The 17781-nt window shown below is 33.0% G+C and overlaps 1 long non-coding RNA gene across 2 annotated transcripts; it reads left to right on the top strand.

The window, feature by feature from the left end:
- Positions 1 to 7477: 7477 nt before the first annotated feature.
- Positions 7478 to 10268, top strand: LOC141697800 (uncharacterized). 2 transcript variants are annotated; one of them, XR_012564851.1, is made up of 5 exons: positions 7478 to 8022; positions 8452 to 8581; positions 8715 to 8774; positions 9010 to 9171; positions 10005 to 10268. It is a non-coding gene; the product is annotated as an uncharacterized LOC141697800 (long non-coding RNA). The 2 variants fall into 2 exon arrangements; XR_012564852.1 differs by lacking the exon at positions 7478 to 8022 and adding an exon at positions 8029 to 8319.
- Positions 10269 to 17781: the final 7513 nt, after the last annotated feature.

Consider the following 17781-nt stretch of genomic DNA (forward strand, 5'->3'; position numbering starts at 1 on the left):
AAGGCAACAACAACCTTTAAAGATCAGTGGAGAAAGTTTTCAGAACTATATAGACAATAATTATAGTATTAGTAAATGGTGTCTTGACATGCCCTCGAGATTACAGGATGAATACAGGATGAATGATTAAGAATAACCCTCGAGATTTTTGCAAGAAGAGAGGTAATATTTAAGTTTTCCAAATGGAAATCTGGGTAAAGGAAATAGGACATGATAATAATGATGCCAAGTGGGGCACGTGTTAAACCATGTGAAAGTATAAATCGAACCAATGAAGGTCGAAATTGTTTAAAACAAGAAGGACCCCAAGATAAGGGACGTCTGAAGTATGATCAAGAATCAGCCCTGATGATGTTCACATGTAAAGGCTAAGACAATAACTTATGGAAAAATGGTAATATTTTTTTTACTCACCAGATCTTAAGGAAAATATCTTCACGTAAGCAGTGATAGGAAATGAGGTAGAAAATTTAGATGAAGATGGTTCAAATGATATTGATTGTAAGGAACTATTACTATCAGAAAGGCCAATGAGGTGGCTGACACTTTGAGTGTAAGAGAGCAATTATAGGTGCTCGTGCAAAAGGAATACAGTAATGACCGGGTGAAACCATGAAGGTTATATTATGGTATGGAATATTGACATTCCTTTTGATGACTGTGGAATACTCAATCATAATAGTAGGTTGGTAAAGATTTAATTCATGTTATCGCTGTGAGCGAGCTACCTATCTTAGAAGGTCCTATCATGGGATAAGCCAGGACCATGTTACGAAAGGACTAAATGAACCTTTGAGCTTTATATCTCCTAATAAAGACATATGGTTAATAATGGTGTTAACCTGCTATCGTTCCTTTGATTGAAACTCTTCTATAATTTTTTCTGCTTCATGTTATATGTACGTCAAGTTCAGGAGTGTTCTTCATGAATCACGAATTGTGATCATGTTGCCTCCTTAGACGAATTTGATACGATAGGTATGGACTCCGTATGGTTAGATATTAAGATTCAAGGAAAATGAATGACTACCGTAGGTCCGCGGTGGACTATAGCAATGCAGCAATGATTTATTTGATAATGAGATGTTGTATTGTAATGGATGTTAAGATTGAGTACCACTAATCGGGTCGTGGTGATGTATAATTTATCATTGATAGACTTATTAAGTCGATTATCTACCTATTTTATATTTATTCCTTCTTATCAATAGAGAGTCGTATTACTATACGAGGAAGGTTGCGGTGCAAACATAGATTTCTAGTAACGATGATGTCTAGAATGAAATCCCAGATTCGATTTTCGATGTCGAGGGAGTTTCAAAGGTGATTGTTTATAAGCTCGAGCAAGAACATGGGTCCATAGAACGATGGACGGAATAGTAAATATTCAGGCACGTGAATTACGATGCTATAAAACTTGATGTTGAGATATATACATATATATGTTTTGTTCTCCTGTGATAAACCTCTATTGTTCAGAGGCAGACTCCAAGCCAGATGTTTTGTGGCAATATTTTTATATAATTCTCTTAAATTCTTTCTTTTCTCTTCTTTTCATTTTCATGTAAACTGAGAAGCACAACTATTCCATAAGGGGAGGTATTGCCGAATGACTATCTATCTGTGTGATAGAAGCCTAGTAGGATATCACATGTTATTTAATTGCTTGTCAAGTACTAAAGGTTGGCCACCTTCTGTACTAACTATGTAATATAACAAGTGTTCATGATCATAGTGATCTCTCAATAGATTCTTTTACTTCTATATGATTGATCAAACTTTGGAAGATAGAAGCAGCTAGAAAAGGAATAGTATAAGTATGGTGGTATTCGGAATGGAAACGCATTCGTGATACTAAGGTTGACGCATTTATTAAAAGGTTATAAAACTCTAGCGAGTAAAGGTATATCAAGAATAGTATTCTGTACGGAAGATAGTAACGATTGCAAACTGGAAAAAAAAATAAGTATTGAAAAGCAAAAGTTGTAGCGCTAGAAGCTATGATGAGAATTTATGTGATAGACGTGAAAGAAATTTGGAATAATCACTTAGCACGGATTGAGTTTTCTTACGATGATGGATGATATGACAGTGTCGGAATGTCGCCTTACGAGGCCTTGTACGTAAAAAAGATGCTGATCTCCCTTGTATCGGAATGAAGTTGGAGAGCGCAAGATGCTCGGACCCGAAGTGGTCTAAACGACCAAAGACATAGTGGATCTAATCAGAGGACGGATGGTAGCAACCCCCAGATGGACATAAGAGGTATGTTGATTTGACTCGAAAGGACAAAGAGTATGAAATAGGGGACCTAGTGCTGTTAAAGGTATCCCCTTGGAAAGGATTGATGAGGTTCGGAAAGAAAGGAAAGCTAAGTCCGCAATTTGTCGGACCCTTGGATATATTAAGACGTATTGGGAAGTTAGCATATCAGCTAGCCCTACCCCTGAACCTGTCGCAAGTTCATAACGTGTTCCACGTATCAATATTAAGGAAGCTTAATCCGAATATCGGACATATAGGAGAATACGAGCGCATACACATGCAACCAGACTTGACCTATATGGAGCAACTAGTAAGGGTTATGGATTGAAAGGAGCAAGTGTTTAGGAACAGGGTTATCAGACTAGTCAGAGTTTTGTGGTAAAACCACAATGTGAAAAAAAAATTGACTTGAGAGTTAGAAAGCGCAATGCTAGAAAAGCATCCCCAACTGTTTTCCATCTGATTCCGGGACAGAATCCTTTTAAGGAGGGGAGACTGTAATAACCCCAATTTTTGGAAATATTTAAAACCCTTATGAATAGTAACTTTTTGCTGATGACGTTGATTAAGGAAAATTATCAAACCACACTATATAGGAGTACTGTTATGGAAATTCTGAGATCGTATTAGTATTCCATAAAGTAAATGAGTGTATGTAAAGGTCGTCAGAATTCGGATTCGAACACTTTGGTTTTTCCCGAAAATCCACCAGATACCGAAATAATTAAGTATAAGGTTGCAAGGATTTAAATTCAAGGATTATAGGAGATGAACATTAAGAAATATAAAATATTAGGAAAGGTTTAGGGAAGCTCAAGTAATGAGATCCCGTATATGATCCCTCAAACGATTAACGAGAACGAGAGTTAAGCGAACCGTAAAACAAATAAGCGACCAAGAGACAAGTTTGTACAAGAAGCCATGGATTATGACATCATCAAACCACAAGATAAAGACATGTGGCATGGAAGTGACATAGTGATGATGAGGTAAGCAAGGTTAAAGAGATATTTTGTGTGGATGAATTCTAGCCAAGCAAGGTAACCATGATTAAAGCCAAGGTTAAAAGTAACCAAGCCTTAAACACCACATATTATCAAAACATAAATCAAGAAGCATTTTCTTCTTATTCTCCTTCATTTGCTTCGGCCTTTCTTCTTAAGGCAAGGAGGAATTTTTCAAAACTCAAGCTACACACTTTCAAAAATTAAGAGGTTTGTTTCATTGGATTCCATAATTCATAACTTAGATGAACCATAAGTTTGAGCTCAAGATTTCATGTTTATCTAAGCTAATCAATTCATCAAAGTTCTTGATGAATGGTATTTTCAAGAAACTAACTTTGTGTTTTCTTGATTGTTTGTGAAATCCAAGATTGTTTAAGGATTGATCAAGGTCATAAGGCACCCTTGCAACTTAGTTCACTCCAAGGTATAATCTCTCAAACCCAAGCATTGACTTTGAGTTTTTGGATGATTTGGTGAAATTAAAGTTAGATCCATGTTTGTATAAGTTAGATCCATGTTTGTATAAGTAAAATCCATGTGTATTAGTTAGTTTTGGTGGTTTAAAGATGATTATGAATGGATCTGTGATTAGTACTTAAATGAGTGGTTTATTTGGTTGTATCTGGACTTGATTAGTAGTTATAAGTTATATTTGGTGTTGTGATGGTTGGATGGTGATTTGGTGAAGTTTGGTAGATAATTGGATTGGTAAGAAATTTGGAAATCGTGTAACCATAGCCGTCGTAATGCCCGTTTTCTTATAGACTGTTGTGCTTAGTATTCGGAGCAGAAAGATCACTGACCAAACTGTAACATTTCCATTTGTAGCTAGATCATGTCGTAAGATTTGTTTTGGTATGCGGTTCGCTTAGATCAGATGTACGGTTTATGAGAAACGACCGTTTTAAGTTACGGCGTTCCGTGAACGAACCTTTACCCCTCGCCTAACTTTGAAACCTTGTTTAAGGTGCTTAAAAGACTAATTGGATTACGAAACAATTATGTAAGGTGGATTAGACAGTTGGTAAAGTACTCGTGAAAGAGTCGCCTTAAAACATTTAATGGTTAATTTTATAAAAATGGTGGAGCCAAGGCTACTCGAGCGGCTAATGAAAATCGTTAAGCGCAGAAGCGAACGTTAGAGTCTAAGGGGATAAAGTCTAGTTTCTTAAGCGACCGTGGTTTAATTCCGGCATATATATTGTTTATAGGTTACCGGACTCACATCAGACCTATTACCACCCCCGGTCGCCCAGGCAAGTTTTTTACCCGTTATACTGTTGTTGTGATGTAAATATATTGATGTATTATCTTGAGATAACTACATGGTTGTTATTAGCAATTCTTGTGATATATTGACGCATGTTGATACGATATATATATATATATATGCATGCCTATTTTGGAATCTTTATATTTCATTGTCGATTCAATTGATTATAAAATGCATAATACCTATGTTAGAGATAAGCAGTACTTGCGTATACCTTTAGTATAGGGGACCCAGAGTTGAATATTTTTCTAAACTGGGAGTCGATGTTCCCAAGTATATTATATATATAATTAGTTTTCAAAACTATTAATCGAATAATGTTTATTCGATAGTTTTATATTATAAGTGAATATTATTTTTTTTGAATATTCATTTAAGATTCTGATTACGATCAAAGACTATTTTAATTATTTGAATAGAGTTTCTACTTATGAAACTTATTTTATTTATATTAATAAATGAATATTAGTCTGAATATTCATTCAAGGACTTATGACTCCACTTATTTTATTAAATAGTATTCTTTATTTTCTTAAAGAATAATATTTCGATATTCGCCAAGTATTCGGGAAATGATTGATACTATCAAATCATTCTTACTTTAAATATTTCCAGAGATTATTTTCAAACTTTATCAAAACTATTTTTGAAAGTTATAGCGGATCCCAAAACTTATTTTCAAATTTTAGATCTTCCTTTCGAAGGGGATTTAAATACTCGCTCAAAAATTTGAGGGATCCGGCTCCGTGATGTATTTTTTTTATTCGCAACGAAGTTGCTGTTTTGATAAAAGAGTTTTTGATTACTTACCCAACACTCGGGAAGTAAAATTCTTGGAATGAGTTTAATCCATTAACAGGCATCGCCTAGGAAATATCGGCGAGTTTTCCTTTCCAACTAGATGCGGCTTCTTGGTGGAGCCATATTAACAAGTTTCTACTTGGGGAAAGGGGAGATGAGCTTTACGTTTCAGAGTCATGGATTTCATCTGAACTAGGAGTGGCGTAAGTGGTCGAGTGGCGCCGGCCCAGCCTTATTTTATTGGCCCAAATGGCCCGGAAGTTCCGCTAAGAAGGTCCATTCCTTAGAAGTCCAGCGTTCGGTCCACAAGTAAATCCGACTATTCTCCTCTACATGTAGAAAATTATGGGGTTGTACTACTGCGACTGATCATCATAAGTGGTCTTCCTGGTGTGGCAAACTCCCGTAATGAGTTCATCATCTAGTTTGGATATTTCTGCAACACTACCCAGAGCACTTCGATTGAAAGGCTACGGCTGGGCGATTTTTGAGTGTTGGCAGGTTCGAGTTTTCAAAATGATATTTTCATCAAATGAAGTATCTAGTAACTTCATTTTATTTTGATGATATTTCAAATATTGATTCTATTCAAGTTTTGTCTTTTAGTCTCATCTATGTGGTGAACTTTTGAAACTGATTATACCATGAACGGTGGTAGTTCAATTAATATTCAAAAAAGATATAAGTATATTGGAGTATCTTGTAACTTCATTTTTTCAACTTATATCTAGTAAATGATTATCTTATGCATGACAAAGATTTTCAGAAAAACGTTGAGACAAAGTTAGATATATGAGATCACCTTGCAACAATATTTTTATACAGTTATAAACTAGAACTCTGTGTATATGATGCATGTCAGATGATTTCAAAGATTTTGAAATATATATATATATATATACTGAATATTTTGCGACTTTGTCGCGTTAAGATATCAAACTTGGTTAATGTTTGCTTGACCAAGACTTTCATGAGTACTATGAGAATGCTCATATATTGTTAATTACTATACATGTTATTTTGGTGGGCTTGTTGCTCACCCTTGCTTTCTTCTTTCATCACACAACAACAACTAGACAAAATGAACAGGACAAGGCTCCCAATTCGCAAGCGGATAGGAAACGTTCCGCAGTTTCCTGTAGGTGTTGATGCCGCTGTAGCTGATGTAGGAACTACCAATAGGCTAGGCTTTCAACTTTTGATGTACCAGACTTATGTATATTTATGAATTGTAATAATGGCAAAGAATATGTAAATTTATTCAGAAACCCTTTTGACGTGTAATGACTTATAATTGTGAAATAAAATGACTTGTATTTTTGGTATTCATCTCTAAGACTATAACTTATGGTGTGTGTGTATATTGTGGGGTCACAGTACGCAGTAGTTGGTAATTTATTAAGATTAAGTATTATTAATGGAAATGGAACTCGTGACAACTCGGATCCCCGACCCCGGATTTGGGGGTGTTACAGTGCCTACGACATCACCCCTTTAACATCGGTTAGAAATTTTACCGATGTACATTTCAAAACCGATGTTAAAGGTGTTGTAAGACATCACTATTTTAAATAGCCAATGTCTATTATCTTTTTAAAGAAAAAGAGAAAAACCCCGCTTCTTACTTTCCGCCGTTAATATACTAAAAAGTTCCCCCTTAAACAAAATTTTTATTTCTCGGTTTTCCCCCCTTCTCTCTCATTCTCTTTTCTCCCTCATTCTCACAGTCTCTCTTCTCTCTTCTCTCTCACTCTCAATGTCTCTCATATCTGTACTCTCAGAGTCTCTCTTCTCTTTCATCTTTCACCGTCTCTCTTCTCACTCACTCTCTCTAAACCTAATTATACCCATCTCAAACCTCTAAAACCCCTATTTGTAGAAATCCTTAATTAAACTCGATTAATTCATAAATCGAGCTCGATTGGTGCTAAATAAGCTCGATTAGAAATTTCACCGATGTACATTTCAAAACCGATGTTAAAGGTGTTGTAAGACATCACTATTTTAAATAGCCAATGTCTATTATCTTTTTAAAGAAAAAGAGAAAAAACCCCGCTTCTTAATTTCCGCCGTTAATATACTAAAAAGTTCCCCCTTAAACAAAATTTTTATTTCTCGGTTTTCCCCCCTTCTCTCTCATTCTCTTTTCTCCCTCATTCTCACAGTCTCTCTTCTATCTTCTCTCTCACTCTCAATGTCTCTCATATCTGTACTCTCAGAGTCTCTCTTCTCTTTCATCTCTCACCGTCTCTCTTCTCACTCACTCTCTCTAAACCTAATTATACCCATCTCAAACCTCTAAAACCCCTATTTGTAGAAATCCTTAATTAAACTCGATTAATTCATAAATCGAGCTCGATTGGTGCTAAATAATCTTGAAAGAAGCTTGGTCTACTCTATTAGTATGAGATTATTTTGAATTTATTTTCAAATTTTATATTTTGATTTTAATAGAGTTCTGTTCACAGGTCTCTGGGGCTTTGTTAATCTTGAATTAGATATGTATGGCTGGGGCCTTGTGTTTTCCCTGACTTTACACAATCAAGAGCTCGTTTGTATATACAGTTGAACTTTCTCATAAGTTTACTTTGTGCGCTTTGATTTTGTTATGAAAGTTTACTTGTAATGAAGTTTGTTGTAGTTGAGAGCCAAATTGCTCGAGGACTTCCAGAATACGTAAGATATTATAATTTCCTTGTAATATTTTGTCTATATGTGAGTTTATGTAGCTTTATGGTTCTAATTTTACTTTTATTTTAGTCATCGTTTTCTAATTTTAGGGAAGATTATGAAGAGATTTAACAGTTCTATCATTTGTAATTAGATGCGAGCACGGAGAAATTTTTGTGCATTACTTTGTTCATGTTTGTGTGATCTCTTTATGATGTTTAATTTGCAGTTGTACATGTGTTAAAACTTGTAGTTGATGGCTATAATTTTCTTGAGGACACGTCTAATCAGTCGAACCTCTATGTAACATATTGCAACCTCTGTGTAGTGTGTCTATATATTAGCATTGTGATTTACCTTGGACTTGGGTCATTTTTTCCGAGTATTAAGTCTTATGTTCATTAAGAACTTGTTGCTTGCTTGCTGTTATGATAGGTGCGGAGGCTAGAAGCACAATAGGTCCCTTCCCAATAGGCTGAGGCAATAACAGCTGTAATTACTGAAGTATTGAATGATAGCTTGGAGAATATCTTATGCATTCGTTTCTAGAGCAGAGTCTCAAAAGGTTTCATCATATCGCTTTTAGTTGCTTAACTACCTCAATAATGTTTTTCCAAAAAAAAATAATGAAGATGGAATCAATTTTCTTTGCTTGAAATGTGATTGACCTGTGTTTCTATGTGCTTTGGTTTTTTTAGGGTGCGATGGTCCAGGAAGCTTATATATCCAAGTTCAAAGCTGATATACGGAGCTCGCAGGTACTATGAATTAGTGAGTCTTGAATTATGACTTTGACTCTTTAACAAATGACACTGGAATAGTAGAGGTAAGTTCTTTCATGAAATGATGTCTGTTAGTTAAGTAGTGTCATAAGTGATGTACTTAACAAAAAGAAGAAGTAAGTTATCTATATTTGAAAAAATATATCTAAATGGATCAAATTTTATCTGACGGTGCTTTTGATGTACTAATGCATAAATGCGGATAGAGTAGGCTGCATACACTGTCCTGCGAGAAGCCGAAGATAGAAGTGTTTCCCCAATCCCATTTTGGGAAATCCCCATTTGGAAAGATATTTCGCCAAAGCTTTAAAAGGTGAATTCAACACTTGAGATGATGAACCGAATGCTGGATGATCTAATTGCCATTTACAAGGTAAAGCGCCAAATTTAAATTATTTTATTATCATTTTGTCACTATTTATTTTTTGTCTCTTTTATCATTGTAGATATAGACAGTAGGACCATAGGTGCTTTTAATATGCTATTTTTTTCTACCTTAATCCAATTGTCTCCTTTGGAAAGCTATATGAGAAAAAGAACTTGCTGGAGGACAAATTAGGCAGGTCAGACTCTGTTAGTTAAGCCTAATACTCTTGATCTATGAGCCATAAATCCTTGAAAAACCACAACAGATAAAAGCAGCTAGAATGAAACAACATCTCAGCATTCAAACATATGGGCCGGTCTTTTTTTATATGTCAATCTATGAAATATGATCTCAAATATTACCAGAACTTGCATGCTTGGCACTGTGAAAAGATCGAGATCATGCAAACGCAGGGAAATATGGATAGAACGATATTGTTAGGGAGAATATGCAGATAAACTTAAGAGTGGACTTAAATTACACAAACTTAGAAACACGCTATATGTTATTTTAGGGAAAAGTAGCATTTGAACATAAAATTATATTTAGTATATCTCAGCCACTACCTTTTACGATTTATAATGGTAAAACATGTTTTAACTAGATTTGATGAACAAATTATATGTTCAGAAAGTAATTATTTAATTTACAAGACACGCCCAAATGGTAGATGAAGAAGAGTTGCAATTTCATGAAGAGTACATGAATGAAAAAGATCTTAGTATTCTCCATTTTTTGTTGGCATCTGGAGATGATGTATGACTGAAGTATTTATATTTTTACAATTATATTTATAATGCTATTTTAGTTTCATGTTAAAATTCTGCACTGCTTTGCAGGTCTTAAGTAAGCAGCTCTATGATGATCCGATGACGATGCTTATAGCTGGACATGAAACCACTGCAACAGTGTTGACATGTACATTTTATCTTCTTTCCAAGGTGTGGATTGGCCTGCAGAGTAAATGTTTAATTAGAAGCAGAACCAGATTTAATTTGTGATTGTAACTAGGTAGGTTAGGAATGTGATTGTAACTAGGTAGTGTTTGATGTTGATGTAGATATAGAAATATGTTGGTTGAATGTTGGTATATAAGTTTTTTCATATATTTTTTTTGGTTTAAGATTGTTTTTTATTGATATAGCTTTTTATTTTAATTAAAGAGCATGATGTATCTTGGATAGATATAACATCATTTAATTATTAACCAGCTGATGTCAAAAATAAATAAAACACAACAATTTTGAAAGGAAAAATGATGTAAATAGGGACTTTCACATCACTAACCTAAGTAAAACAGATGTGATATGCCATATTTAACATCGCTAACCTAAGTGAAACCGATGTGATATGCCATATTTAACATGGCTAACTTAAGTGAAACCGATGTGATATGCCATATTTAACATCGGTTCTATGTAGTAATCGATGTACTATTCAAAGTAAGACATCATTTCTGTTAAGAATCTGATATCTATCAATTAAATATTCTTTCTTGTTATATGTTTATAGTGCTTCTTAACCTCCTAATTACCAGTTTTCACAATTTAGTTTTAACTCGTTATTAAAAATAAGGGTTAAATATACATCAGTTTCTTAAGAAAATTGTTGTTTATTTATGCCTTTAACATCGGCTAAAAACCGATGTTAAAGACCTTGACCTTTCTTTACACATGCGAAGATATCGGTTTGAAAAAAAAAGACATCGATTTATAACCGATGTCTAAGGGCATAGTTCTAGTAGTGCATAATGATAATATTATGTTGATCTACTAACGAAAACTTGTGCAAGTTATTTGCTAAGTAATTGCAGAGTAGGTATGGAGGAGCATGTTGGAAAGGTTGCAATTCTATTTGGAATTATTGCAAGCAAGCAAAAAAATATTTCTTTTAGGAGCACAAGTAAACCAAAAGAATGATGAAACCATCAAAATTTGATCAGTGCAACTCAGGTATTATGACAAGCTATAGAGGTATGACAAACTCACTCTTTTACTTAAATGAAAATAGACAACATGTAATGTTCTCAAGATGCCAATGTGCAAGGTTCCAAGTGGATCCTAGAGAATACAATCTTATAGCTATTAATAAGATTTTTAGATATCTTAAGGGACTACCAACTCTTGAACTATTGTACTCTAAAGATATTATGCTTAACATGTTTTGCTATATAGATGAAGATTACGCAGGTTGTAAGAAAGATACGAGAAGCATCTCTGGAAGCTATCAACTTAAGTGACAGGAGAAGCATCTTGGGAAGCTGTCAACTTCATGGAAGAAGATGGATTTCTTGTTATGATGATAAATAACTTCAACTCCAACAACTCCGTGGTATACTCTAAGTCAGTGCACATTTACACCAGGTCTCATTACTTTTGAGAGCATGTCTTTTAGTCAAAGAGTTACTTGTAGTAACGTTAACTAAATCACTTAATAAAATTAATTTTTCAGGTATGGTTTATAAATTTGGGATAATACTGATTATATATTAGTTGGGAGTCCTGGTTACAAGGAACTCTTAGTATAAGTTCACAAGTACTAATCTTCAATATTTAAAGGACTTAGTGAATTTATCACTAATCCAGTACCTCGTACTTAGTGCTACTATCTTGATTATTATGATTACAATGTCATATAAATTTATGGTAATTAAGTATTATAGCATTAAGTTTTATATTATTTTAATTATATTAAAATAATATGCAGCATAGTTATTTTTATCATGTACGAATAATTGTGATACTTTTAGTATTAGTGATATTATTTAGAATTTTTGTTCTAAGTAATCAATGATCATTTCTAAAATCACTAATATTAGAAGTTGAAGTATTTTTAAGTTATGTGTATAAAACTCTCAATATTTTATATGCTTAGAAAGTATTTCTAAAATTACTAATTTTCCAGAAAATAATTGTTATGTGTATAATTCATATATTTTATTGGTAATTATTCAAGGATAATTATAAATATTTAAGTGCTAGTATCTAACTCATAGATATTAGTATTTTTTTATTATTTATTTTAGGTTATTTAGATTATGGAAATTGAAGTAATTCAATGATTTTATTTGCTCCATAATTCAAACTAACTTAAATAAATAAGAAGCATGATTAATCATAACTAAATCTGTTAACAGTTTATATATAGTGTGTTGATTGTGACTAAATTGTTGTAGGTTAATTATAAGATTTTTGTTCTAGTGAATTTATCCACTTATATCTCCAGAATTCACTGAAATCAGAATCATGATTGTAGCATGATTAGTTGTGTGCTAATTTTTGACATATATCAGTTAATGATATTTAGTTAAGAGTTTAACTATTAACTAATTGTGAAGTATTAGTATCTGTGGCATTACTTAGAACTCCTCTAAGTAAACAATGTTTATCCTCAGTCACTTATACTAATATAAAAAGTGTGAAATTTTTTCTTAAGTGCAACTATGGTCAATGTGGATAATACTTTATTAAACGTAACCATTTGTTGTCCAATTAGAATAATTTTTTTACTTATTTGAAAATTTCTGAATACTTTGATATAAATGCAATACTCAATGATCAAAGTATATGGAACTTAAAATGCTTTTCTAAGATTGCAAATAAGACAATGTTGGTCAATGTTGCTTTATTTATCGAACCAATATTATTTGAGATATTACAGTTGTTAGGAGTTAACAATTGTATAGTATATGAAATTGAATGCTAATGTCTATTTGATATATAATTGGTATTTTATTCATTGATATCTTATTTTGATATAGTTAAAATAAGGTGCAACATAATTATTGATATCTAAAATACTTGACAAGTATCAGTCAATGATATATCGTTAATATTTTATTGCATATAATTGTGAGATTTTAAGTTCTAATGAATTTAAATGTGTTGCTATATCTGAAAGATTCACTATAATTTAAAATCAGCAACATAGTCATTCTTATTAAGGTTATTTATCAATAAACAATGTTGTTGATTATAATCTTATAAAGATAGATTATAGAGCTTTTGACATGAATGAGAATTTCTTAGACTTTACCCTAAATGATCAATGATATTATAAAAACTCATTCATATTAAAAGACAAGATCTTTCTTTCTCTTCTTAATACTGCTAGGTAATCAGTCTGTGTCTTTTTCAAATCAAAGACATGATTATTTATCTTTTTATGCATAAATATAGACTTGTGAACTCGAACAATTTTAAGAGAAAAATCAAAATCCTTTCTATAGTAGTGATTACTTATTTCCTAAAAATCTTTTTGAAATCACTATTGTACGTCATTTCCCCCAACAGATTAAATGCATAATTTTCATTCATTATAGATTTTAAGTGTATTTTATATTTACATTGCCATATGTTCAGTAACAGCCCAAAACCGGGGTCAAGATTTGGTGTCACTAAATAATCTTTTCATAATATAAAATAATATACAATGAACCCTTAATTCCGGATCGTTTACAGGTTATGGTATGAAACAAGAATCTGACCTTCTAAAATTTACAACAACTGAGATACAAGTTTAAATACCTTTGTACTAATTCCCATGTCTTATTTTTCTAACATCTTCATCCTCTTGAAGCAAAGATCTTTCTAACTTCTGCTGTCTATTAAAAGCTATTCACTTTTATCCTCATTTGTTTCTGAAAGAAACAAGAATTTACAAAGCAAGAGTGAGCCAAAAATGCTCAGCAAGTATGTAACTGATTTCCAAGTATCAATAACAAAGGAACATTTTTCAGAGAAAATTTTAAATAGTTTATAACTATTTCTATTAATTGGAAGTAGTTGAGCGAGTAAACATGGGCCGTTACTAGCCTTTAATTATAAATCAAAAGTGACGAGCAATTCCCAGATTCATCTCCTGAATCAGGGTTTTATCCGATTTTGGAATTATAAAACTTGTCGAGAGAGAATGCCGTTAATGGGGATCAACAATGAATTAGACTGGACACTAGTTTAATGTTCACACTCATACCCTGCTGATCATTCAGGATATAGTATAGATCTATACCTACTTGTATAGATCCATTCGGGTACCCAGGCACTATGGCCCAAGGGCCCGGTCTATCCCCGCCCCATAGGGTTTAGTTTATTACTGGCCTTTATAGTAATTATCCAGCCCGTAAAGTATTTTGATGTCAAATCATTTTGATTTCGAAATATCCCGATTCAGGGTTCGCAAATAACCCGGAAGAATAGGTATTTTCTCAAGAGATCAATCAATAATAAGGGAACAATAATGAAAGGTATGTGCATAACTACGAGTAAGTGCAGCGAAATATAAAACATTTACTATTCTGAACTTAGAATAGGAAAGAAATACTAGCAGTATATTTGAAGAAAGTTTAAGAATACTTGCCTTTATAAGCTTTAACCACTATTACTGGTTGACTTTGGTCCGATTTGAACGTTCGGCTTTATCATCAAACCACTAGCCTATTCTTGATACGATTATATCCCTTATGTCCTTCGATTGGAATCTTGTTGAGCCTAATGATTGACCACTAGGCTATTCTTAGTCCGACGTCAATCCTCGGGTTGTTCGATTAGCACCTACAAAGTCAAAATACCCAAATTTAGATAGTCGTTTATGCTTAACACATTCTTGCTATCAAATCTACCCAGTCGATATAAAAGCCCGACTCGTATTTATATGTATTATTGAAATACACATGACATTTAAGGTTCACATCTTCGAAATTCGGTTCGGTACTTATTTTCGGAAAGTACGTATACTCGTTGTATTGAAAATAGTAGGGTAATTGATCATTTATAAAATAACTTGTCACAACACATAATTAGGTTTGTATAATATAATTATATATCTTCGTTCGACGTCTCCGATAATTATAAGGTACATTCCCGTATTTTCGGAATTAATTTCCAGAAAATCGGGCAGCGTCTCCTTTGTTTATCGGCCTACCCATCGAATCATAATCGACGTCAACAATTCAACAATCAATCCAATTCGCAATCTCAAACACCGGTACGGCTTATAATAATAATATCCGATATTTCGTTTCGAAATTAATTTTACATCTAATTTTATTTATTTATAATATAGGACTCAGATTAATCATCATTGTCCACCGTCGGCTCGCCGAGGCTCATCGCCGACATCGATAAAATTCGCGGGTTTCCGTTTACATCGGAAGTCCTACGCGAATTTAATCGATTAATTTTCTAACCATCAAAATAAATATTCGACTAATCATCAAAATTCATTCAAATAAATATTATAATAATTATCGAATAATTTCATCAAAAATTCGCAACCAGTTTCGGACAATCACAAGAGTATTCAAATAAATCGAATTGCTCGAACATAAATAAACACAACAAGGACACATGAGCAACATAATCATAGAAACACTGCTACAACCTTGCCACGCGCTACCACCCTCACCGGAAAACGGTGAGAACGCACATAACACACACAAATAACATATTCCATCCAACTGATACATACATACACAAACATATATATATATATATATACCAATTAAACAGAATGGAACTGAAGCAAGGAACGGTGGCCGGAAAAATCGAAGTGGCGCCCGGAAAGCTCGACTGTAACAGAGAGGAGAACAGGGGAAACAAGGGAGAAAGAGAACGAAGAGATTGTGAGGGAGTGAGAGAGAGAAACAAGAGAGAGAATTGGAGAGAGAGAGAGATTTCCGAGAGAGAGAGGTCGGGAGAGATGAACAAAAAGGGGGGGGGGGTTTGTGTGTATATATTATTTTTTTTCTTTTATTTGCTTTACAGGTTTGCAAACACGTGTCTTGATATATAAGAAAATCTGATTTTCGATTTCGTTTATGTCATCCCTTGAACAAAGCGGCGGTGAAAACGCGTCAAAAAAATTACCAATTACATATTTAAATTTCCAGAATAATTAAATACTAATAAGATAAAATTTTCATAATTAAATATGCAATTCTTAAACGCGCATCTGACCCGCGTTTTATGATTTAACGAACCAGCGTGCGGGTAAACTTAATCCCAAAAATTTCCAAAATAATTTTAAAATTCTCGAAATATTCCAAACTTAATAAAATATGAGTTTCATAATTTTTTTAACGCATTCGGGGATTTAATATTGAATTTACGCTATAATACAACCAAAAATCATTTTGGGTTAAATAATTGATGAAATATTGATTTTGAAATTTTATAATTTCCTAAAAATAATTATTAAAATTATAAAGCAATAAAATAAAATTAGGTGACAATTTCAATATTTATAAAAATAAATCTTCAATAAAATTACTTTAATAGTGAAACAAAACCATACAGCTCAATAATTAATTATACAAATAATCTTCATACGCAACGATTCACACCCAATTAATAATATGGCAACATACTGCTGACAGAACCATCACATATTCTATTTATTTAACAATTCCATGATTACACTTATATATCTGATCTGGATATAGGTTACTTAGCCGCTAAGTAACTATAAAAACGATACAATTTGGTACCATATTTGGGTAATTATCAAAACCGAACTTCCTATAAAACACTTTATACAAAAATAAAGTAATAATATCCCGTCTTTCAAGAATACGGATTTTATTGATCTATAAAAATGGTTATCGTATCGAAAATTTTGCGCCGGGACTCCTGTGGGTTAAACCGTACCCCGGATCGAAAAAGTCAAAATACGGAAAGTGTTCAGAATCATTAGATTAGGTTAGGAAGGAGTTTTTCGAAGAGTTTCGGGTTATGAAAACGCAAAAATGGTTGAAGTTGGATGATTCCCGGTTTTATAAAGTAATTTTATAATTACTCAAAAATAATAATTATTAATTCTATAAATCCTTATAAAATCATATAATAATCCAAAAATTGCCACAAAAATACCAAAATTATCTATATTTGATTTTAGATAATTAAAAATTAAAATATCCTAATTTTATCATATATAAACACCCAAATATTAATATCAATCATCAGATAATTCACCAAAATTCACGTAATAATCATATAATAATTATTTATTGATAAAAATAATTATACGATATATCCCGGATATTACATGTTCTGTGGTGCAGGTCAGCCTCCAATGGCCTTCTTGCATTTGATAGTCATGAGGTTGAAAACACACAACTTCTATCCCAGACTGTAAAGACAAACACAGAAATATAACCAACCAACACTCTCTTACCCTTAAAATTAAGTATGAATGAGCGTGAGGGAGAAAGTGCCTTAGTGCACCACATAAGGAAGGTTCTGAGGTCAACCCAACAGCTCTGTCTCCTACCAAGTTGATTAGTATTCAAACTGAGACAACTTCTAGCCCCATACATCTTCTCAAAAAGATGTAGTGGCTGAAAAGACACATAAATAGTAACTAAATTAATCTTCTCAACAAGGTACGTCAATTAAAATTCGCCTGTTGGCCAGGGTATCCGATGTAGTGACACCACCTCAAACACAAACATATACATTTCTTGATTCACAAGGTGAGGTTACACAGAAAAAGAAAAAGATGACCGAAACAAGAGTTTCAAGCATTTTAAGGTCAGATTTAACTGTACAAGGTTCTTTAATGGACCAATTGCCTTTACAGGTGTTAAGAAATGATATTGATCCAATAGCCATATGTCAG

This window comes from Apium graveolens, chromosome 11 (genome assembly GCF_009905375.1).
Source record: "Apium graveolens cultivar Ventura chromosome 11, ASM990537v1, whole genome shotgun sequence".
NCBI classification, from domain to species: domain Eukaryota; kingdom Viridiplantae; phylum Streptophyta; class Magnoliopsida; order Apiales; family Apiaceae; genus Apium; species Apium graveolens.